Source organism: Trichechus manatus, unplaced genomic scaffold (genome assembly GCF_000243295.1).
Source record: "Trichechus manatus latirostris isolate Lorelei unplaced genomic scaffold, TriManLat1.0 scaffold00142, whole genome shotgun sequence".
In the NCBI taxonomy this organism is placed as follows: Eukaryota; Metazoa; Chordata; class Mammalia; order Sirenia; family Trichechidae; genus Trichechus; species Trichechus manatus.
In genome coordinates, this window is record NW_004444078.1 from 5,515,590 (window position 1) to 5,540,283 (window position 24,694).

At 34.2% G+C, this 24,694-nt stretch overlaps 1 protein-coding gene across 1 annotated transcript in view; it reads left to right on the forward strand.

Annotated features, from left to right (window-relative positions):
• The first annotated feature begins 19,233 nt into the window (after positions 1–19,233).
• CALCRL (calcitonin receptor like receptor) overlaps positions 19,234–24,694 on the forward strand; it is a 116,175-nt gene continuing 110,714 nt past the window's right edge. Inside the window, exon 1 of the mRNA XM_004385595.2 lies at positions 19,234–19,608. The gene's annotated coding sequence lies outside the window, so the exon portion shown is untranslated. The remainder of the gene's footprint in view (positions 19,609–24,694) is intronic.

The window sequence follows — 24,694 nt, forward strand, 5'->3', positions numbered from 1 at the left end:
TTGTATGGGAGACTAACTTGAAATGTAAACTTTCACTTCAACTACAATAATAAACAAACAAACAAACAAGAAATCTTACATGAAGAAAGCAAAGGGTCATTAAAAAGGCAACAAAGAAAGAAAAGACCAAAATGGATGTCAGGAGAGACTCTGAAATTTGCTTTCAAACATAGACTAGCTAAAGTGAATGGAAGAAATGATAAACTAAAAGAACTGAACAGAAGATTTCGAAGCGTGGCTCAAGAAGACAAAGTAAAGTATTATAATAAAATATTCAAAGACCTGGAATTAGAAAACCGCAAGGGAAGAACACACTTGACATTTCTCAAGCTGAAAAATTGAAGAAAAAATTCAAGCCACGAGTTGCAATTTTGAAGGATTGTATCAGCAAAGTATTGAATAACGTAGAAAGTATCAAAAGAAGATGGAAGGTATACACAGAGTAACTATACCAAAAAGTATTGGTAGACATTTAACCAGGAGGCAGCATATGACAAAGAACTGATGGTATTGAAGAAGTGCAAGCTGCACTGAAGATGCTGGCGAAAAACAAGTCTCCAGGAATTGACAGAACACCAATTGAGATATTTCAATAAATGGATGGAGAGCTAGAAGTGCTCATTCATCTATGCCAAGAAATTTGGAAGGCAGCAACCTGGGCAACCAACTGGAATAGATCCATATTTGTGCCCATTCCAAAAATGGTATCCAACAGAGTGAGGAAATTATTGAACAGTGTTATTTATATCACACACAAGTAAAATTTTTGCTGAAGATAATTCAAAAGTGGTTGGAGCAGTTCATTGACAGGGAACTGCCAGAAATTGAAGCCAGATTCAGAAGAGGAGGACATGGAATAAGGGATATCATTGCTGATGTCAGATGGATCTTGGCTGAAATACCAGAAAGATGTTTACCTGAGTTTTATAGACTATGCAAAGGCATTCAACTGTGTGGGTCATAACAAATTACGAATAACACTGTGAAGAATAGGAATTCCAGATTCTTAACTGTGCTCATGCAGAACCTGTATATAGACCAAGAGGCAGTCTTTCGAACTGAACAAGGGGAAACTGCGTGGTTTTAAATCAGAAAAGTTGTGCAACAAGGTTGTATTCTTTCACTATACTTATTTAATCTCTGGGACCCTGGTGGTGCAGTCATTAAGTGTTTGGCTGTTAACCAAAAGGTCGACAGTTTGAATCCACTAGCCTCTCCTTGGAAACTCTATGGGGCAGTTCTACTCTGTCCTATAGGGTTGCTATCAGGCAGAATCGACTCAATGGCAAAGGGTTTTTTTTTTGTTTGTTTGTTTATTCAATCACTGTACTAAGCAAATAACTCAAGAAACTGGACTATATGAAGAAGAACGCGGCATCAGGATTGGTGGAAGGCTCATTAACAACCTGTGTTATGCAGATGACACAACCTTGCTTGCTGAAAGTGAAGAGGACTTGAAGCACTTACTGATGAAGATCAAAGACCACAGCTTTCAGTACGGATTACACCTAACATAAAGAAAGCAAAAATCCTCACAAGTGGACCAATAAGCAACATGATAAATGGAGAAAAGATTGATGTTGTCAAAGATATCATTTTACTCATATCCACAATAAACACCCATACAAGCAACAGTCAAGAAATCAAACGGTGTATTGCACTGGGCAAACCTTCTGCAAAAGATCTCTTCAAAGTGTTAAAAAGCAAAGATGTCACTTTGAGGACTAAGGTGCTCCTGATACAAGCCATGATATTTTCAATTGCCTCATAGGCATGCAAAAGCTGGGCAATGAATAAGGAAGACCTAAGAAGAATTGATGCCTTTAAATTATAGTGTTGGTGAAGAATATTGAATATACCATGGACTTCCAGAAGAATGAACAAATCTGCCTTGGAAGAAGTACAGTTACAGTACCCTTTGGAAGCAAGGATGGAGAGACTTTGTCTTCACGTACTTTGGACTTGTTATCAGGAAGGACCAATCCCTGGAGAAGGATATCATGTTTGGTAAGGCAGAGTGTCAGTGAAAAAGAGGAAGACCCTCAATAAGATGGAATGACACAGTGGCTAGATCAATGGGCTCAACACAGCAATGATTGTGAGGATGGTGCAGGACCGGGCAATTTTCCTTCTGTTGTACACACGGTTGTTAGGAGTTGGAATCGACTTGATGGCACCTAACAAAGACAACAACAACAATGTGGAGCAATAGAAACTTCTCCTTAATTGCTGGTGGAAAGGCACAATAGCACAGCCACTTGGAAAGACAGTCTGAACATTTCATATCAAATTGGACACAGGCTTATCATATGAGCTATTAATCATGTTCCTAGATGAACTGAAAACATATCCACATAAAAACCTGCACAAAAATGGCTACAGCAGCTTTATTTATAATTGCCAAAAATTGGAAGTAACCAAAAAGTCCTTCAATATGTGAATGGATAAAGTGTGATATATCCATACAATGGAGTGTTAGTCAGTGATTAAAAAAAAAAAAAGACATGGAGGAAACTTAAATGCATACCGCTAAGCATACTGCTAGGTGAAAGGATGGAGCCCTGGTGGTGCAGTGGTTAAGACCTCGGCTGCAGACCAAAATGTCAGCAGTTCTAATCCACCAGCTGCTCCTTGGAAACCCTATGGGGCATTTCTACTCTATCCTTTTGGGTTGTCATGAGTTGTAATCAACTCAACGGCAATGGGTTTGGTTATTTTATTTTATTTTTTTTTAAGTGAAAGGAGCCAATCTACTAAGGCTACATACTGTATGACTCCAACTATAGGTAGTACCCAACTTACGACTACGTTCAGCTCCTAGGTCTCTATTGTAAGCCGGTGCTGATCTAAATCGAATGCCTCATTTTTTTTTTAGTTTTCACTATTATTGCCTTTTATTATCAGTATCTTTATATAAATCTGATCTTTGCCTTTAGTTGTTGGAAACATTACATATAAACTTATAGATATATTTTAATACATACATACATAAAAAATATACAAATAAAAAATTGACTCCGGCGATGAAGATTTGGACAACGTTGGCGTTTTATCAGATGTGGTAATAACTCCACTTGTGGAAGGTACTGGATCATCTGGATTATCCCTGGGAACAGGGATGGCGTTTCTAGTCAGAAAGTTAGTGAGAGATGTCTGTATGGTTCTTTTCTTTTTTTCTTCCTATATTTTGAAGCTAACATCTCACTCCTTCCCAAATCTGCATATTGACTTTAGCAAAGTAATCAGTGTTTGGGTCCATATTTTCAAGCAAGTGAATCCTGATTTACTTTACAAAAATAAATCTATATGGTAGTGTTTGATCAGTAAATCATAAAATTGAACATCTGCAAGTGAGCATCTGAGAATGATAGCATCAGCAAATTACAGACTGCAACACTGCATGTTAGTGTATATTACTAACGATAAGATGTACAAAAAAACAAACAAAAAAGAATGGTCATAAGTGTGGTTCATCTTAACTTGAATACCTCGTAAATCAGGAACTACCTGTATACAAAATTCTGAAAAAGGTAAAACTGTAGAGGCAGTAAAAAGACCATGATTGTCAGGATTTCAGAGGAAGTAAAATGAATAGGTGTAACACGGGACATCTTAGGGCAGTGAAAGTATCCTGTTGATACTGTAATGATGGCCCATATGGGATTATACATTTGTCAAAACCCATAGGACTACACAACACAGAGTGAACCCTAATGTAAACTATGGGCTTTAGTTAATAATAATGTATCAATATTGTTTCATTAATTGTAACAAATGTACCAATGCAAGATGTTAATAAGAGGAGAATCAGCATGCAGAGGTGAGAGGGGATATATGGGAACTCTCTGCCCTTTGGGCACAATTTTTCTGTAAACCTAAAACTGCTCTAAAAAATAAAATCTATTTTAAAAATATTCCAAGGAGGCATTAAAAAAAAAACTCTGTAACTAAGATAAATAATATTTTATGCAGTATTTTTAAAAATTCAAAATTAATATAAATATCCATGATGAAAAAAAATCAAAATTTTAAATAAGTACAGCATCATAACAGTGCCATGCTGGACAAAGGGAAAAACCAGTGATACTGATGAATATACTGATTACTCAAATGGTCCCTGAGGGAATGAACCTCTGTTACCCTCAACAGTAACCAGCTCAAAAATACCTTCTATTAGTTTTTTGTTGTTTTTTTTTTAATCTCAGTCTTACCGTCTCCCCCTCTCTTCCAGCTTCCTTGGATCACCTCCCAAATAGAGTATCTGCATGTAAAGTCTTGTGGATCTGATTTCGAAGGAACACAAAAAATGTAGGTCAGTATGTTCCTCATTTATCCCCAACTGTTCGGCTACCCTGTGTAGGAGAAATGTGGACCAAGTTCCAAGCTTTAGCAGCACACTGCCCCCATCCCTACCAAGCCTTGTAATCGCAAGTAAGTGATCAGAGAAGAAATACCTACATTTAGAGATCAGCACAATAACAGTAGAGATTAGTATCCATTATTAGTATCCTTCTATCATTTGACCTGATTTTAACTGTATGTGGCAATGACTTTTTATGCTTTGTGGTTTGATGCTATGTTCATTCTCTAGTTTCACTGAAAATAAAATTATTCTTGTCTTCTTCTTTTGGTAATGGTAAATTAATTTGATACAGAGAGCATATAAGTATCTTACCCCTCTATTTTTTTTTTTTAACAAAAATTGAGTTTTTAACATGTAAAAATTAATTCTTTACTAGCTTTGCCTTTTCCATTTTTATTCTCCAGTATGAAACAGCATGGTATAAATGGCAAGATCTGAAATTTCATCTTGCTTTAAATCCCCGTTCTGTGCCTTACTTATACAGTCACCTTGAGCAAGTTGCTTAATCAAACTATGGCTCAGTTACCCCATCAATAAAAAGAAGATAATAATAGAATCTAGCTCACAAGATTATTTTCATGATTACAGTCATCATACATAAATCCTTTAGGAGAGTACTTGGTATATATTATGCAATAAATGTTCACTCTTATGTCAGAAATTGGATTTTTGGTGTTTTTTTCTAATGTTATTTATGATCTACATGTCAGCTCTATAAATGAGGGCATTTTGTCCCTTAATTTGTTGGCTTAGAGCTAGAATTCCCTTTTAATCTCTTTCTATTGCTTTTTCATCTTATCTTCAAATGCTTATTTTATTGAATTTGTGTATTTCTTAATTTCCTTAGTTTAAAGCAATTAAGAAGAATTTTCTGCTGTTTCTTGAGTTAAGTTTTTTTCTTGGTAGGGCTCTTCATGGTCATTTGCATGTGATATCTTCCTTTCTCTTTTAATTTTGCATTATGATTGCATAGTTGCAGAGCTCCTTAAAACTGTTCATAACTGGGCAGCTCTACCAACATTCTACCAATTGTGATCGATTTGGGTGACTTCTTGACTCCTTCCTCACTATAGCTGAGACCATTTGTTTTCCAATACAAATTATAAATTGAGGGCTGGTACATTGTATTCATTATATCCATTGTCCTACAGCTTGAAAAAATGGAAGGGGATAGAGGGAAGCTCAGCAGAGGCATTGTTATTCTACTTCTCTCTGAACTCTCTTTGATGTTGTATTAAATGTGTTGTACGGGGCTCATTCCACCTAACTGAGGATAATACAGGATTCTCATGGAAGAGAACCATAATGATCTAGATCATTACCCTAGTTTGATGGGTAGTCATGGAGCCTTTATCTTCATGACAGAGATTAAATCCCCTTTTTCACATTTCACTTGTTTCTTTCTAAGAACCATCTACACTACTCTTTAATTAGAAAAGAAACACACACATTCATTTTGGATCTCTCCAGATTCGGGTGTTTCCATGAGAATTTTAAAGGTGATTTCTGATGATTAATGGTGAGGTTAGGAGCCAAGCCATCCTCTACCTCTCAGAATCTTGTATGCCAGAATCTTGTTTCTTTCCTTGGTTACCCAGTTTTTTAAAATTATCACACTATGTTTTGTTTTATTCTTATATAATTAACATTCTTATTTTTTATTTTGCTTTGTGTTTTTTATTTTTACTTATTAAAATGAATTTTGTTTACCTTTTAAGTATTAAAGGAGAGGGAATTCTGAGGTACAGTTTTAATCTTCCATTTTTATCCTGAACTAGTTTTTCTAGCCAATGAATGACTAAATTGAGTAAATGATATCACTCAAGTCATTGAGATGGCTTAGGTGTTCACTAAGTATATAACTCACTTATGCTTATAGATGGACTTCAACATAAACGAGGCTCTTTTTTTTTTCCTTCCAATCTGTAGGAATGAATGGATCTTTCTTCTTCCATTCTTTCAGCCATTATTTCTTATGGATGGCAAATATGTGCCAGATCCTAGGGCCAAGATGACGACTAAGGTTCTGGTTAAAAGAAGTGGTGATAAAAGTCTATATTTGAAACTATGGGATCTTTAGTCCATTATCTTCTACCAGCTCCCAGAACACCAGCAGTCAGATGTATAACAACTTACCTACCTCCTGTTACTTCTGGTGTGGGATTCCTCTTTGGACAAACTCAAAAGCCTCGAAAAAAGACTTCTAGGTCTAATATTGGGGAAACGTCAATGAAAATGCTAGCTCACTATCTACCAGTTCACCCTATTGGGAAGCCCACCAATCATCAAACATTCCCCATGTTCACAGAGTTTCCTACCAGCTTTTCAGTGCCTCTCTATAAAAAATGGACAGCCAAGGATCACCTGATATTTCAGCAATGCCTACAATAGAGAAAAAGAGATCCTGAAACTATATTAAAACACAGAGAGAGAGAGTAATTGTCTTAGTCATCTAGTGCTGCTCTAATAGAAATACCACGAATGGATGGTTTTAACAAAGAGAAGTTTATTCCCTCACAGTCAAAGTAGGCTAAAAGTCCAAATTCAGGGCGTCAGCTCCAGGGGAAGGCTTTTTCTCTCTGTCAGCCTTCTTCTCTTCAGTGTTGCCCCAAACTAGGAGCGTCTCTGTGCAGGGACCCCAGTCCAAAGGACGCACTCTGCTCCCGGCACTGCTTTCCTGATGGTATGAGGTCCCCAACTCTCTGCTTGCTTCCCTTTCCTTTTATCTCTTGAGAAATAAAAGGTGTTGCAGGTCACACACCAGAGAAACTCCCTTTACATTGGATGAGGGATGTGACCTGGGTAGAGGTGGTGTTACAATCCCACCCTAATCCTCCTTAACATAAAATTACAATCATAAAATGGAGGCAACCACACAATTCTGGGAATCATGGCCCAGCCAAATTGATACACACATTTTTTGGGGGACATAATTCAAACCATGACAGTAATGAACGTGGAAGAAATTAATACATTGTACGGAGTTGTAAAATAATATATATATTATTATATATATTATATCTAGTATTCACAATGAACACTAATTATAATTAGTATTATAATTAGTATTCCCTTATAGTAACTATAATTAGTATTCCCTTATAATTAGTATTCACAAAGAAATACAACAGCAAGAACACTATATTATGAAAAACCCTTACTATGTAAAACACAATAACCACATAATAAAAGCATAGAAGATAAAGTTAAGAAAAATTCCAAGGTAATAGAAAGAAAAAGCCAGAGATGGAAAATAGGATAGAAAAAAATAAGAAAATTAGGTGATCAATCCAGGGGCCCAAACTTGAAATAGTAGAAGGTACAGAAAAGCAAAAGAGATAAAATAGAGAATAGGGGCTTTATACAACTGAAGAACATGAGTTTCATTTATTGAAATGCTGCATTGTACCTAACAAATGAAAATTCACTAAGCACACACCCTACACACACACACCTTCAAATACTAGGGATGAAAAGTTCTAAAAGCTTCTAGATGAAAGAATATAGGAGAGTAAGTCACATATACAGAAACAGAAATAACAACAGAATGGTACGTCTCAATGGCAGGAATGGAAGGAAGCCAGAGAATGAAACAAGGCCTTCAAAAGTCTGAAAGTTGTTCAATAGATGCGTACTTGTTATAAACCAATTAGTACTAATTAACCTTTCAATTACATGCAGGTTGTGCTTTGACGAAAAATAAAAATCAATTAAAATTAAAATAAACTTGTTTAATTTCACTTTCCACCACAGGCTTGGGGGGAAAGTTCCTGAGTGTGAAATAAAAGATATTATGACTTGTGCCAATAGTGACATTAACTTGCTGGATGACTGTTTATCATCGAATTTCTCTGGGCCTACATTTATTCATATTTAGAATGAGTGTTTTGTAATAGTCTTCTTATAAGAGTGCTTCCAGTATTGAGATTTTAAGGTTTCAAGAGAATCTCTTAAAATTTAAATCATTTAAAATTATTCAATGCCAATATTTGGTAAACCAAATAATTAAAGATGTTCTGTGATTTTAAAAAAAAAAATCAGTATCAGCCAGGTTTTTTTTTTTTTTGGTTATATCCACATTCCTTCTAGCATAAGGAAATTTTTAGCAGTCTGCTAAATTCCTTCAAAACTGACCTATGTTGATGCAGATTGCCAGCTCCAAACTGTCTACACCTGTAACAAATTTCCTTCTTCAGTGCCTACCTTTCCCCTAAACATCAAAAGGTTTTATGAGAAGTTTCCAAGTTATTACTTTACAGGACCCCTACCCACTTTGGAAGATTCTGAATGCCTCAACATTTGAGTTTTAAGCTTGAGACCAAAAAAGTGTTTTCTGAAACCGTTAACTTTTTTCTTACTCGAGATCATATGCATGCTAGGGAAAATAACCACGTGTTTCTGATTTACGCTAAGTCACTAAGGCATTTTGAGTGCATGAAAAGCTTTGAAACAGTTTTGGAAGTGTTTAGTCCTTTTTTATATATTTCTTTTAAAAACTAGCAAAATTTGGTTAAGAATAAATTATTTCTAGTGCCAAAAAATTTTATTTCAATCCACAATTTGATAAGCTTTAAGGATATCCTAATTGTAACCAAAAAGTAACCTACTCCTGTCAACATTACTGACAATGAGCTGTTTTTCACTAATTGTAACATAACATCAGCTAAACTCAACAATGAACCTGAATGTCTTCAGTAGTTTGAATCCCGTATTTAATCTGTATTTTCACAGAGGGTGTGATTCTAATTTTCTGAACTCTTTCTTAAACTGCAGGTGCTCTCAAATTAGAAGCCAGACAAAACTGCTACTTCCTTCTTTCGAATCAATTCTTGGAATCAGAAAGCAAGAACTTTGTTTTTCCAATAGTCTCTCTCTCTCTCTCTTTTTTTTTTAACATATTCCTCACACCCAACAGAATGTTCTACAAAATTTATAAATCACTCTGGGGAAATTTCCAGAGAGTTGCAAAATGTGAACAGCTGTAAGCTACCTAAATGTTCATCTTGCCAAGGAATTGCTACTTGAAGAAATAAACAATTACTATTTTTTACTCAAAATATTTGCCACTGTTCAATGAGAAACTCTTTAAAATTATAAAGTTAGGTAACTTCTCATTTAACTCTTCATACATTTCCTTTGTTTCTCCTTCACAAGCTACACACACACACACACACATTGGGTCATTTAATTAGGGGGAAAGTCTTTAAACTTTTCTTTCTCTTCTGGCTGTCAATAAACTGTCAGACTCAAAGAATTACTGAGATTTAGAAGAAAAAAATCAAACATCATATCAAATAATAATAAAGAGTAAAGGGTTTTTACTCATATCCACATGGGTTGAACCCAATGTGACTACTTATGGCTTGGAATCTTGAATCCTGTTTCTTTGCCTGTGAAATGGTATTACCTTAGCTCTTAAACAGATTGTGCAGGTCAAATGAAAATATGCATGTAATATGCTTAGCATAGTGTGTTTCCTACATAGTAATTATTCAATAAAATTTTAGCTATTGGTACTATAATTTGATGAATATTTTTTAATATTTCAAAGTTTTAGGGTATAGTCTTTGAGCTGTAATGACAATTATTCAATTAAATCAGGCTGTTAAAAGTTAAAAGTCAGAACTGTTAGGTAAATTTTGTGACTGTAACAATCTTATAAAATGAGAAATGGGGAGCATAAGTATGAAGTGGTTTTATTTTTAACAAAATTAGGGAAAACATAAAAATTATAAATTTGATAATTTTTTTAATTTCTAATAATTCATTTTTGTGACAATTGTCTAAGAGGTGCAAAGAATATCTTTTAAGATGGAAACTTCTATAGTATCAGTAAAAAGGGGTAATTGTTCTTTTTATTTCTGCAAGAAACCTACGAAAATATTTCCATGAAATTTAAAGTTTATAAAAAGACTATCATTAGTCCCTGTGCCATCCTCCCAAAATATTCACAATTTATCTTTCATGTATGAATATTAGAATGTGTGCTCTGGACAGAAACTAGGTAGAATATAAATATATGAAACCATAAATATAAGCAAGCTCATGATGTTTTAATTGAAATTTGCTGAGGATTATGTTGTATTTCCCTATCTTGCTAATAATCACTATTTCTATTTATCTAACTGAACCCCAGTAATTCATAACACTATGACTTATATTCCATACAGTTTTCTTCCAAATATTTCTGAATTAGTCTGCCAGATTAAATAATTTGCAAATCATGGTAGATGGCTGATAGCGCGTTATAATGAAAGAGAGCAGATTTAATAACTTAAACATCCTAGTTTTCAAATTCCAGTTCTACCAATCTCTGGGTGTGTAAACTAAGACTTTGTTCCCTCATATGCAAAGCAGAAATAAAATCTTTGTAGAAATAAAATCTTCAGAATAATTAAAGAAATATCTAAAGCACTTAGCATAGTTCTAGAAAAAAGCTAGTCAGCAACAATGTTAGTTCTCTGCCTATTTTCCCCTCCAAAAGAACAGAGACCCAGCAGTGATAGTAGATATTATTAGGTACTTAAATTAATATAACCTAAATTAGGTATTACTGACAATCATGAAGAGGGCACAGGACCAGACAACATTTCCTCCTGTTATACATAAGGATGCCATGGGTCAGAGCAGACTCGATGGCAGCTTAATAACAACAAAATTAGGTACATAAAAATGCAGGTTAGGTATAATAATATAACCCAAAACTGAATTTGTATGCTTCCTTACAATTAATCCAAAAAGAAAGAATCTTCTGAGTTGTAGCATTTTTATTTTCTGAATATCTACAAAAACCATGAGAAATAAGTTTAAAGGATACCAGTATGTAAAGGCTTATCGTTGACTCTCTAGACACTAACTTCAACTTTTACTTTGCAGAAAGGCATACAAACACTGCCCAGGAAAAGTTTCATACTTGCCTCCTGTCTGAGTCATCTAGTGCTGCTATAACAGAAATACCACAAATGGATGGCTTTAACAAAGAGAAGTTTATACTTTCGCAGTCTAATAGGCTACAAGTCAAAATCCAGGGCATCGGCTCCAGGAGAGGGCTTCCTCTCTTTGTCAGCTCTGGAGGAATGTCCTTGTCATCAGTCTTCCCTTGGTCTGGAAGCATCTCAGCGCAGGAACCTCAGGTCCAAAGGACACACTCTGCTCCCGGCGTTGCTTTCTTGGTGATATGAGGTCCCAATGTCTCCCTGCTCTCTTCTCTCTTTTATATCTCAAAAAAGATTGGCTTAAGACACTACCTAATCTTGTAGACCTTATCAATATAACCACTACTAATCCATCTTATTACATCATAGTGATAGCATTTACAACACATAGGGAAATCACATCAGATGATAAAATAGTAGACAACCATACAATACTGGGAATCATGACCTAGCCAAGTTGACAGATATTTTTTGGGGACACAATTCAATCCATGACACCTCCCCACCAAGGCCCCACCAGTGTAAGAGCTTTCTTAAAACGTGCTTTGGATCATATGAGTCGTTGCACATACAGTAAAATTAAAAACTCCTTACCACAGTCTACACGGTCCTACCTTCAACGTCCTGGTCCTCATGTGTTCTTGTAGGATTCTGTTCTTGCTCCCTGGCCTCCTGACTCCAGGAACACTCCAGGTGCAGCACTCGGAAGATTTTCTTTACCTGAAACAGTCTTTGTGGAAGACTCTGTTTTGTTGCCCCTCCAACATGCCCTGTATCGAGCCAGTGCACTTATCCCCAAGTTGATGAGAGAATAGGCAGCTAACAGCTCCCAGCTCTAGCCTTCTCCACAGAATTGTCCGCAGCTGATAGTAGTTGCTCTCCCTGGTAATTATCCAGTCCCCATCCCCAGAAGTGGTCCATGCAACATCTGACTAGTATCTACAGAAGACAAACTTTGGGGGGACAACTCTGAAATGTGATTTATGCTCCAGGGTCCTCCCTCTGTGGATTAGGCCAGGCAGGGTCAGCCTTCACTTGAGACCACATCCTTGATCATCTTGTTCTCCTCCCCAATCCTGCTTCATTCTCTCCCTTACTGCTTTTTCCTAAAGTTTGAAGCACTCTCTCAATAAATCACAGCACCCAAATCCCTCTCTCGGGCTCTGCTTCTAGGAAGCACTACCAAGAACAGACTTCCTCCTAAACTATGACAAGCCTGATATGTCTTGCCTTTTTGGTCCCAGGGTAATTATTGCTTCTAGAGAAAATGCTTTTCTACAAGAAGTAGGTTCTCCCTCCATCTGAGCTACTCAGTCCTGGTCTGTTTCGGACATTGAACATATGATTTCTAAGTGCTATTTTTCTAAACGTCTACCTAAGGGTAGAAAGTAAACTCACTGAAAGCAGGGATTATATCCCTACCATATTTTTATTTCCGGCATCTATCCAAGTGCTTGGCACACAGTAGATAATCGATTAATATTTATTCAATGAATGACTATGATTCAAAAACCTTGCTTTCTGTTTATATACATGTTTATAGAGATAGATCTTGGAGGTAATTAATATGCCCCCAAACATTGTCTCTCCCAAATGTCAGCTGTATTAAGCCTAAGTTTGACAGGTGCTGGATCAAAGCCAATTAATGATTGATTTGTTTTTAACATATGGTGGTAGAACAAGTAATGTGCATGTTTAGATAAAGTAGGAGCTTCATTTATAAAATGTAAAGAGATCTTTATCACTCTGTTGTGAATTTCTGAAGATTTGACTTGTATTCCTGGCCACATATATAGGAGTGAATCCACTTTAGCTTAACTATGGGCTTCAGAGTTGCCCCACTTTGAATTATTTTTTATTTTATTTTGAATTATTTTATATATTTAAAATATATATATTCACTAGAAGACAAAAGATTGTATATAACTTTAAATTGTAATTATTTGATTTCTATGTTTTCTAACATTATTTAATGATCGTTACCATTACATTTCATATTTATGGGGCATATGCTCTTTTCACTATATATAATTTGATGCTTTAATCCTATGGTATATAATAAGTACCTGCCCATTATAAATCTAGTTATCATGTGCACCAGAATGTTTGCCTGGAAATCTTCCCTAGTCTTTGGGAGTTTTTTCATTAAAGAAAGAGAGATAGAATTACATTTTTTATTCCAGATAGAGAACAACTTTCTGTAATTTGAGAATGTTGAACACTAGAGGGCAGGATGAGACTATATATACCCAACTCCTCAACCCTATATAAAAGGTTCTCACACTTTCTCAAGGGTGTTGAATTTTTATGAAAATATATTGTATTATTCTTGAATGTATGCACTATATAGTGGCATATTCCTTTATATTTAAAACTGTTTCCTGTATATAGTAAAATGTGGTTATACATGAATGAGTCATTGTAGAAAATAGAAAAAATATAAATTGCTAAGACTTTTACAAGTTATATAACTAATGACGAAGCTAAATAAAACAGTCTGAAAAAACATTCACAGCACTTAGCATCTTTCAAACTTAATAATCAAATTATTTAAGTAAAATAAAGGAGTTGGCCATTTAATTGAATGTTACTTAGGTCAACATGCATATGCACATAGCTAAGATAAGTCTTTTATTTTAAAAATCAAGATTGATACTCAGCAAACAAAGCATTTCAGAATAAATTCACAATACATATATACACAAAGATGAAAAGGACATCTTTCTCAATAACCAACTGAAATTACCCTAGATATAGGAAGAACTATTTTAAACTTGGAGCCCTGGTGGCACAGTGGTTAGAAGACCGGCTGCTAACCAAAGGTCCACAGTTCGAATCCACCAGGTGCTCCTTGGAAACACTATGAAGCAGTTCTACTCTGTCCTATAGGGTCGCTATGAGTCAGAAACAACTGGATGGCAACGGGTTTGCTTTATTTTAAACTCTTCTGGGAAAAGAGGATCTAGTTTCCCAAATGAATCATTCACTCACTCACTCATTCACTCACCCACTCTCAGTATTTAAGGACCACTTGTGAGTGCAGTTGAACCCTGGTGGAGTAGTGGTTTAGAGCTCCACTGCTAACCAAAATGTCGGCAGTTTGAATCCATCAGCCGCCCCTTGGAAACACTACGCAGTAGTTCTACTCTGTCCTATAGGGTCAATATGAGTAGAATAGACTTGATGGCAAGGGCTCCGGTTTTTTTTGGTTTGTTTTTTGTTTTTTTTTTGGTTGTAAGTGCAGTATAGGTAAGTATGGCTAGGGGGACCATATATTATTTATCATCCAAACCAGGACACTTTTGAGAGTGAAAGTATAAACTGGGACTGCCATAACTAGAACGTATGATCGCTAACTTAAGGATGTTTACCTTCAGAAAGCTCATTTTGGACCTTCATTTTAAGAATGCATTTCTAACTCTTTGTACATAAAGATCCATTTTAATTAATCCATGACATATTTTATTTGCCAGTGTGAGTTGTTTATTCCAGCAACAGACACTCCTTTTCTTTTGGGCTTAAATTCTCAAGAACACCTGCAAGTAAATACCAAGTTTCCTTGAAGTTCCAGATCCACCAGACTTAAACAAGAGTTGATAAAAAGAATAGGCAGATTTTTTTGTCAATTCTTTTATATGATATTTAACTCTTTTGGGAAAGCAAATTATGAAATACTAAGAAAAATAGTATATATAAATGAGTAAACCAGGTTTATTTATCTAAATAGGGATCTCATGGAATGACCAATTTCAAATTCAAATGGTTTTCCACTGTTTTCAAATTTTTATTCATCAAGAATATTTTTAAAACAACATTATGATTTCCCTGAAGATGATAACTTAAAATATGCGTACAATTAGAGTGAAAAATCAGCTCATTGGTTTTAATAATAGATAATTTATTGGAAAACAACATGTTCAGTCTCAATAACTCTGCCATTGGACCCAGGTCTTTTTAATAAATGCAATTTATTTTGCTTTGCTTTGGGAAATAACTTGTAAAATGCTGGCAATGATTTCTTGGTACAATAATAAAAAGTCAGATCGACTAATTACCTTGCAAGAAGAATGTTCATTTTATTGTAAAGATTCTAAGAATTATTTGTTTCTTCTCAGATTATTGGTACATTTTGTTAATAAAGCAGAGTATACATAATTTTACTGCCTGAGTAAATTATCCTTGGATGTAGATAATGACTTTCAGACAATTATGAACACATAGAAATAATTAACTCTCAATATAATAACTGGAAAAGTTCCTCTGTTTTTGCCCTCTCACCAAGCAAGTTCCATCCTCTATATGTTTCATGTGAAAGTGTTCTGTTTCATTTTGTTTTTGTGACAGAACTATGTTCCTAGGCAGTATCCACATGGATTCAAAATAAGTGGTCAGTTCATTCACTAGAGAACTAAATTTTTCAAACCACATTTTTGGTCTAATTTTACTAAGTTGGTCAACCTAAATAATAATCCCGAGACTTTTGAGTTAGCTTCTTCTGGAGTGTGAGTCCAAGTGCATTTCACATGATAATCAGTACTCATTATTGCGGAACTATGTGGTTAAGAGTTTGGCTGGTAATCAAATGGTCAGCAGTTCGGATCCATCAGCTGCTCCTTGGAAACCCTATGAGGCAGCGCTACTCTGTCCTATAGGGTCACTATAAGTCAGAGTCGATTTGATGGCAACGTGCTTGGTTTTTTTGGTTATGGTGCTTGTGAGATTTACATGAGACCACAAATCTACCTCTAGGTACATATAATCATTGCTGAACGCAGGGTTCTGAAATGGACAAGTGTGACTATCATTTTATATATCATTCTGCAGTTATATACCCTTCTTCACTTCTACAGAAAACTTATTGAATAACTTACATCTAGACTCTGCGTTGGCTAATTGGAGAGAATATGGCACTTGATTCCTCATGTGCTAGACAATCTGTGCTGTAAATGCCTAGAAAGCAGGGCACATCCTATTCTTCCTCGACTCCCCAACACAACCAGCACAGTACCTAACTCAAAATACAGGCTTGAGCATTACTTACTAAATGGTCGCAAGTGGCTTTAATATGTTCTGGAAAAAGATTAAAATATGAATACATATATATATATCATACATAAGTTGAATTAATGTATTAATAAATGCCACATTGGCTTGAAAGAAGTAGAGCCAGAATGCTCCTTAGAGGCAAGGATGGCGAGACTATATCTGACATACTTTGGACGTGTTGTCAGGAGGGTTCAGTCCCTGGAGAAGGATATCATGGTTGGTAAAGTAGAGGGTCAGCGAAAAAGAGGACGACCCTCGGTGAGATGGATTGACACAGTGGCTGCAACAATAGGCTCAAGAATAACGATTGTGAGCATGGCGCAGGACCAGGCAGTGTTTCGTTCTGCGGTACCTAGGGTCGCTATGAGTCAGAACTGACTCGATGGCACCTAACAACAACAACATACTGGCTTGGAATCACCCCATCTGTTATGGAAATATTTTTATTTTGTTCTGCTGAAGTTTTCTAAATATTTGTCATCATGTTTCAGTATGTCTTTGAGAAGTCTTTTACCTGTTCCTTCATAACTTGACATACCTGAGCGGCTTCCTGGAAGTCCTCACACCATTTTCTTCTTCTGGGGATTGTAAAATGCCGTAAGGATACGATTAGTGGGGTTTTTAAACCTATTATTTCTAATAAAGCTTGTAAGTGATGCTGACAAAAAATTTTCCAAGAGTCTTCTTGAACTATCACCATGTGCCTAGGTGTCTGCTCAATAATTTAAGTATAAACATTGTCACTGCATTAGCCTTCCCTTTTAGAATAGCAGTTGATATACAGTAGGGGAGAGAAAGCCTTGAATTAATAGTTTTATGACATAAATTAAAAGCACGGATTTTCAATTTACTAGACTTTTACCAGTGTTGGGCAAATGAAATTGATGAATCCTTGGGAAAATAAAAATATGAGTGCTCTCACTGGCTTACTGGGAAGTGTTAGTTTTTTGTAATTCCATTAAATTAAAAAAAAATACAGATAGTTCTCTTTCCAAGGGTCAGAAATTATGCTAAGCAAAAGAAATAAGAAGACACAGACTCTGATAATTCAGACATTAAAATTCTAGCAGTCGATTCTGCCCTGAATTTTAAGATGTGGATACCAAGACGTACAAAGTTTTTGGTAAAGGTTACACAGGAAATCAGGACTGGGATTTCATGTCTCTTGGTCCAATTTCAGTGCTTTCTACTTCTTTCTTAGTGGTTCCTTAAACACTACGCTACCTCCATAGCAGAGTTCAGCATCCATGCTATTTTTCTGATTAAAGGGTCATGATGTGTGTGAATGTGTGTGTGTGTGTGTGTGTGTGTGTTTGCCACACTGACTTTTTCTTTTCCTATGGACTAAAGGCTCAAAAAGAAGTACAGCTCAGCAGTCCCCCAAAGAGAGGCAAAAACAACCCTTATCTGGAAACACAATATTCTATAACTTGTCAGTTTAACTCCTTTGGTTATTTTCTACTCCCCCCGCCCCAAAAATCTGTGTAACTCAATTTCTTATAAATGTTTCTCTTAACTATAATTGATAGAAATTAGCATATATTTTATTCCTTATATATATATATATATTTTTTTTTTTTTTTTTTTTTACTGACCTTGGTCCTATTGCTCTGAAAATCAATGATTGTGTAAAAATTTTCTTCTATGGACCCAGGCAATAAAAATGAAAAGTGGCAGGAGCATGAACTTCAGAAACAAGATATCCCTTCAATGTATATTGCCCTGTCCTCCTTTGTTAGTCTACAAGGGGTATTGGCATCTCTTTTTCTTCCCCCCCTGAATTGCAGTGACTTACCTATTTCCCAGTGTTTGCAATCTCAAATTTACTAAGAATTGAATGATCATCACAATATCTTATCTATTTCCAAATTTATAAAACTGATTAATTCAGAGTGTTAGTGATATTAGGGGTTTTATGTATTATTTGACCCAGCTCTTCTATTTTACAGTTGAGAAAATTTAAGTCTGGAGAAATTAAGTGATCTTTAGTGCCATGTAAGTTTCAGGAATTATAATGTAATTATTATTTCATCTTACACATTTATCATATTCTCAAAAATGACAAATGCATTTCACATTTACACCTTTCTTCCCTGGTCCTTTTCAGTGATTTATTAAACACATTCAGGATGTGTTTTTGACATAAAAATTATCTTTTTGAGTAAAATTTTTTCTAAAAAATTAGACTAAAGTATGTTATATATTTCACATTATATATTTAAAATATCTGCATTTTCTTCAAGCCTACTTCAAGGTACAAATGTTATAGTATAAATTATTTTATAAGTGAAAAAAATAAGTCAAATATTAAAAATATGTGTAATTATTTAAAACTACTGACATGCTCTTAAAAGGTTATATATACACTTAAATATATAGTCTGAAAAAATATTACACACACACAGGCTTTGTTTATGACACATACATACTCATATGCTTATATCATTAAACAACACAGAAAAACAAACAAACAAAAGCTACAGGATAAAGTTTCTTGATCTAATTGTGGAAAACTGATTGGGAAACAGCATCAAATTATCAGAGTTCCAACTTAATAAGGATTAGATCACAGAATTAATTGTGATGAATGCTGTTATTATTTTTCTGTGGTCATTTAAGAAGAAACACGTTAGATAGTATTTTTCTCCATGAATGCTTTGTAAACAATAATTCAAAACACACACACACACACAAGCACGCACCCACCTCCCCAACTCTTTTGATTTGTTGAGCAGAATATTATATTCAGACTTCCTTCAAATAACAGGCAGCTCTCTTTGGCAAGTTCTAACATAACTCAGTCAAGGTGAAAGCCAGCCAGCCTTTGCTGGTAACAATGTATCCATACAGCATATGATCTCTGTTCAGGCTGCTTCTTGCTCTTGTCTCAGAATAAGAAAGGAGTACTTGCTTTCCTAGGGTGTGCTATTTGAGAAAGAAAGTAACCTAACACTAACTGCAGGCGGGGTCAGAGTGATGTAACAGGAAGCTCTGATGTTTCCCTTCTACTGCTGATCTCTTACAATCTGACAACACTTCCAATCTACTCAGAACAACTCCTCTCTCCCCAGCAGAGTGTCACCTTCTGCTTTAGGATCATCAAGCTCTGCTAACTGGATCTCACTCACTCTGCCTGCAGGATCACATTGCAAGGCTTTCACTCTTCCCCACCTTGCCTAGGGGGAATCTCTTCCACGGACTCTCAGAAAATCTAATTCCATCCTAAGACTATTTCACCAAGAATTCCTTTAGGAGCTGTGCTGGGTAAGTGCATTATTCAGTTTGGATATATTTATTTTGGGGAGTATTCTCATGCAGATTAACAGCGTTTCTACCATTCAATTTATTTAGTGACATTGCATTAGTGACATAATGTTGAAACATATTCTCATTTATTTCACATGTTAGGGGACTATAACACAGCATATTAGCCCAAAATGCACATTAAATCTATTACTACTAGACACCATTATTTACAGTGGTGGTCTAGAAAATAGATTTCAGAAGCAATAAAAATCTAAATAGATTATAGTGCATACTTCTGAGCAAATACCTTAATCAGGGAACAATGTCTTTTTAAATTAGCCTTATTATTAAAGCTAAGCTTTAATCTTAACACCTGGGAAGCCTTGTAGCAGCGCCCCCTGCCCGCCCCCCCCCGGAAGGGTCTTTAAACTTTCCATAGAATCAGTATTCTACGAAAGGGATGAAAGAATATCTACTTTTGGAGTCTCGGAGTCTCACTCACTCTGGTTGAACACAATAGAGAGTTAAAAGGAAAGTAATCACTTTGGATTCATTATATTTGCCTTCTATTTGTCTTTCACCCCTATATACACATATATCTCTGTTGAACTAATGGAATTTTCATTGTTCATTGTTGCCAGATGTGTTTAAGACTCTCTTTTGATAACCCTGAACTGTTTTCACTGTACTGGATAATGGGGTGAACTTAAAAGAAAAAATTACAGCTAGGATTGAGAAAACGTAGAGATTGTTATATTAATTCTTAATTTCAAAACCCTTTAGCTAATAGCATGTGTTACTTTAACTTGTCTGGAATCCCTCTACAAGCTTTTGGGGGACGGTGTGATAAGAGAGATATCTGTGGCCAGAGAAACGTAACAGAGGTTCCCAAAGAAGTATATCGGATCATTAAACTAGAAATTAAAGTATGTATTTAAAAAAGAGGAAGAATTTCCAAAATATAACTTACTGAAATGTTGAGCTAAAACATCTGCTAATGATCCTTCCAACAGTACAGACTGTCCTAGACAATTTAAGAAAGTAGTGTCTACTTAAATAACTGTGGATATAAAGAAATCACAGATTTGTTGCTAAAGGAAACTAAATGTCAGATTTGAACTCAAATTATGTTGATTGACACAATGTCTAAATAATATATTTTCTTACCTAAATGAAATTATATGTACTCTGCAGGACTTCCTTCAAATGGGAGCATCCTGTACTTAATCACCCATAATCTGGTGTATTAATAGTTGGCTGGTTACTCATCCTGAATAACTCCTTGGTAGCTCTCTACTGGGTATTCAATATAATGGAAACTTAAAATAATTCTTACATTTGTGGTTCTTTGAAAATATTGTGTTTGATTTCCTATCCTCTTTCAATCTTTAATTATATTGAGTTCCCTGACACGTGTGGAAATGGGAAAAGGACTATAATATGTGACTTTGTAAACAGCCATTAGATAATTGGGAGAGGAACTGGAAAGAACATATTTATACCCTTAACCCAATGTTGTAGGTTAGAAATAAATTAATTTTATTTTTAATTTAGATTATTTTCTTAGAAAGATATACCAAAATAATATATTTTATAATAAGGAACTCCCCAAACTTATCTAATCTGTATTTAATTGCTAGCCAAAAAAAAAACACTATTTTTTGCATAATTTAATTAGCTATTCATAACTATACCAATAATATGGCTTATAATCCTGCTTTTCAAATAATACTGTTGAAAAACACTAGGCAATGAACGCTGAGGGTGATTAGGCAAAGGTTTATTATTCGAGTAAATCACTAGAAGTTTGAATTAAGAGTTTATTTTATTATATTCTAAAATTTGGTTCATTTAATAAGAGAATGTCAGAGTATCTATGACTGCTTTCAGCCATTAAGAAATTAACTAACTTTTTAGATGATATTTCCATGTAGCATCCTAAAACCAAGGCACTGAGTCAGCAGCCAGTTCTAAATACGAAAACTGAAACATAGAATAGAGAAATTACACAAATAATGTGAGTTGAAATATGTTTTACCTGACACATTCAATTATGTAAAAGAAATATGCCTTTGGTTATAGTTACAAGCTGTCCTTTTTTTCCTATCATATCTTAGCGTATGCCAAATATTTTGTAAGTTAAAATATGTATATTTTTAGAATATATAAAGTATTCACCCATTTTTAAAAAGAATAAAAGAAAAATAAAAAGAAATTAGAACTTGGATTGTAATTTTTAAAATGATTTTAAATTAATAATTAAGATGTATGTGCTTTACTTGCCTGTGATTCTTAGCATATGACGAGATTTAAATGAAGTCGACACCCTAGAATATTTATGAGAGCCTTTACATTCACCTGTATATGTTACACTATTCTTTTCATGAGTAACAGCAGTTTATTTAAGTATAAATATCAAAATAATATTAGAAAAAAATGATTATTTTATATGATTTATGTTAAAGTGGAAAAATTCTTTGATAAAGACGTAAAAACCAACTGAATTTTATACCATAGTATTGTCCTGTAGTTCTAATTTATATTGTATTTGGAACTATTATAACAATATGTTGCTATCAATTTTTATCCACATCATTAAAGTTTGATAATAATTTAGTTTTTAAAGATTGTCTTAGACCTTCATAGGAAATATTAACAAAATAATTTTCACGGGATCAAAATATGTATTCACTAAACAAAATTTTATCATACTCTATATAGAAGCTCGGATGTAGCTTGAAAAATAATTTTATTTTTAGAAACATAATGATTACGGTGTCAGCTTTTCAGGAAACAAAGATGTTCAAAAGAGCATGTCTTTAGCTTTATTCTTTATCTTATCTTTGTTAAGGATTCTGAGAGGTTTTTAACCCATAAACACAAGCTCTGTCATTGCAATGGTGTTCATAAAAGACACTTTTAGAGAATCAAGTTCGTAGCACCTCTTAGTTCTTGACTCAAACAGGATTCCAAAGATTACACTTAAAATGGACAATGAGTACACAGCTATTTCAAACATTACTTGGGATCTGGGTCTGGGTGACTATAAAGGCTATTTTCTCAGGAAATCTCTCTTTTTCTCCAAATATACTTGTATCATGCTGCACTATTAATTTAGAGAAATCCTCTCATTTAATATCTGAAAATGTTCTGATGTAATTAGGTGGGAAAAAAAGGTCACAGCTTACTAGAAATATAAGATTAGATCTGCATGCTAACCAGATATATCAATCATATATCCACTTAATCACATAGAAAAGCATTCTTGCCCAATTTCTACATCAATAGCAGTTATACAACTCAAAGTATCTGGATAGTTTTCACACCTTAATTTTTGTTTACCTACCTACATGTTGGTATGTTACTTTAAAGATATATGGTCTTAATTATTGTAAAAGTCAATGAATAATTGGTAGAATACATTTAATAGTGGAATTTGGACTATAAATATTGAACTCAGATGACTTAGAAAAAAAGAATTTATGGATTAAATATGTGATATTTAAATCAATAAAATCAATTTAAATAACAAGAAATACATTTTTATACATTCTGTTGCAATTCAGATTTAAATAGAAGTGTTCCCAATAAAGCCAGGTTTGTATTTGTTCATGTCTAATCTAATTAGGATTATAATATTGTTCTATAATCAAATCAAGTCAGCTAATCTCTGCATTTTCCCATATTTGCGCAATCTTAAAATCAAATTTTTTTCCTTAGTTTTCTTAGTTAATAAACTATATTTACCAAAAAGTATATTTGATTAATTTTTAAAAACACAGTAAAATCTTCCTATAATTAAAAAATACATATAATAAAATCACTGGCTCTGAATTGAGTTAGAGTCTATGTTTATTAGTTTATTATCAGATGATAAATTGCAGATATTTTTCTAAAACACATGTTTCTTCCACAATTTTTCTTAAATTAATGTTTACTGAAAAGAGACAGTATTATAAAAAAAACTAACGAACCAAATGTTATTGTTTGCATAAATGACTAAAACAGTGTATATATTTTAATGATCTCTAAAAAGGTTTATCTTATTTCTTTTTAATTTTATTCCATACATTTATATTCATGTATGATATCATTTCGATCTTACTACCAATTTAAAAGACAAAACACCTAACCCAACTCAATCCATCACAAACCAAACCAAATAACCTATATGGTACTGAGGCTATAGGTCTGTATTTTATTAAGGTTGTTCGATACAGCCACATTCCCAGAGGAATTTTATTCCCCTTAACATGGAACATTTTTTTTTTTTAATGAAAAAATGTTAAGAATATATAAAGTTTTGTATAAATCTTAGTCATTCTCCATTCATGCTTAGGTTAACTTGAGCTTAATTGTGTTCCCCACAAAATCATAGTGAATCCTTAGTATATAGTATGTGATGTATTAAATGGCAATATATGGCTAAATAGCTACTATACTTAATAGTTCTCCTTATAACTTAGTTACATATTAATGAGCACAACAGGCTTGGTTTTTTCAATTAAATCTATGATAAATTTGTCATGTATCCAAACACTGATGTCATAAATTTTACAAATGAGTGTTAATTTGAATCCATGTTCATTAATTAACCTGAGACCTATTATGCAGATATGTTGTACACAAACCTCAATTTCGCCTCCCTCTAAGGATAATTTGAAGGGGAAAATGGAACTTTGGTGAGTACTAGAGAAGAATAAATAACATTTTAATGGAAAACAAGGGAGGAGGACTAATACTAGTCCATAATACTATGGGAAAAAGATGCCCTCAATACAAAAGTGTGATTTATTTTGCCAAATTCTATAGCTATTTTCAGATGTGAGGCAAAATAGGAGGCTTGTTTTTACTTGGTTAATGACAACTTAAAATTAGAGTACCATGATTAATGTTACTTATTAATCAACAGATGTCTTCTTTAAAAATTCACTTTTAATGAAATTTTTCAGCTCGTTTTAAACCTTTTTTAAAAAAAGTATCAATATAATCTATTAGCTAAGGCAAAAAATATTGTGCATTTGTATCTTAGAAATTTAGGTATAACTGTTGTTTGAAGCAATTGCCTAGAATAGATTACATCTTTGCCAATATGTATGTTATA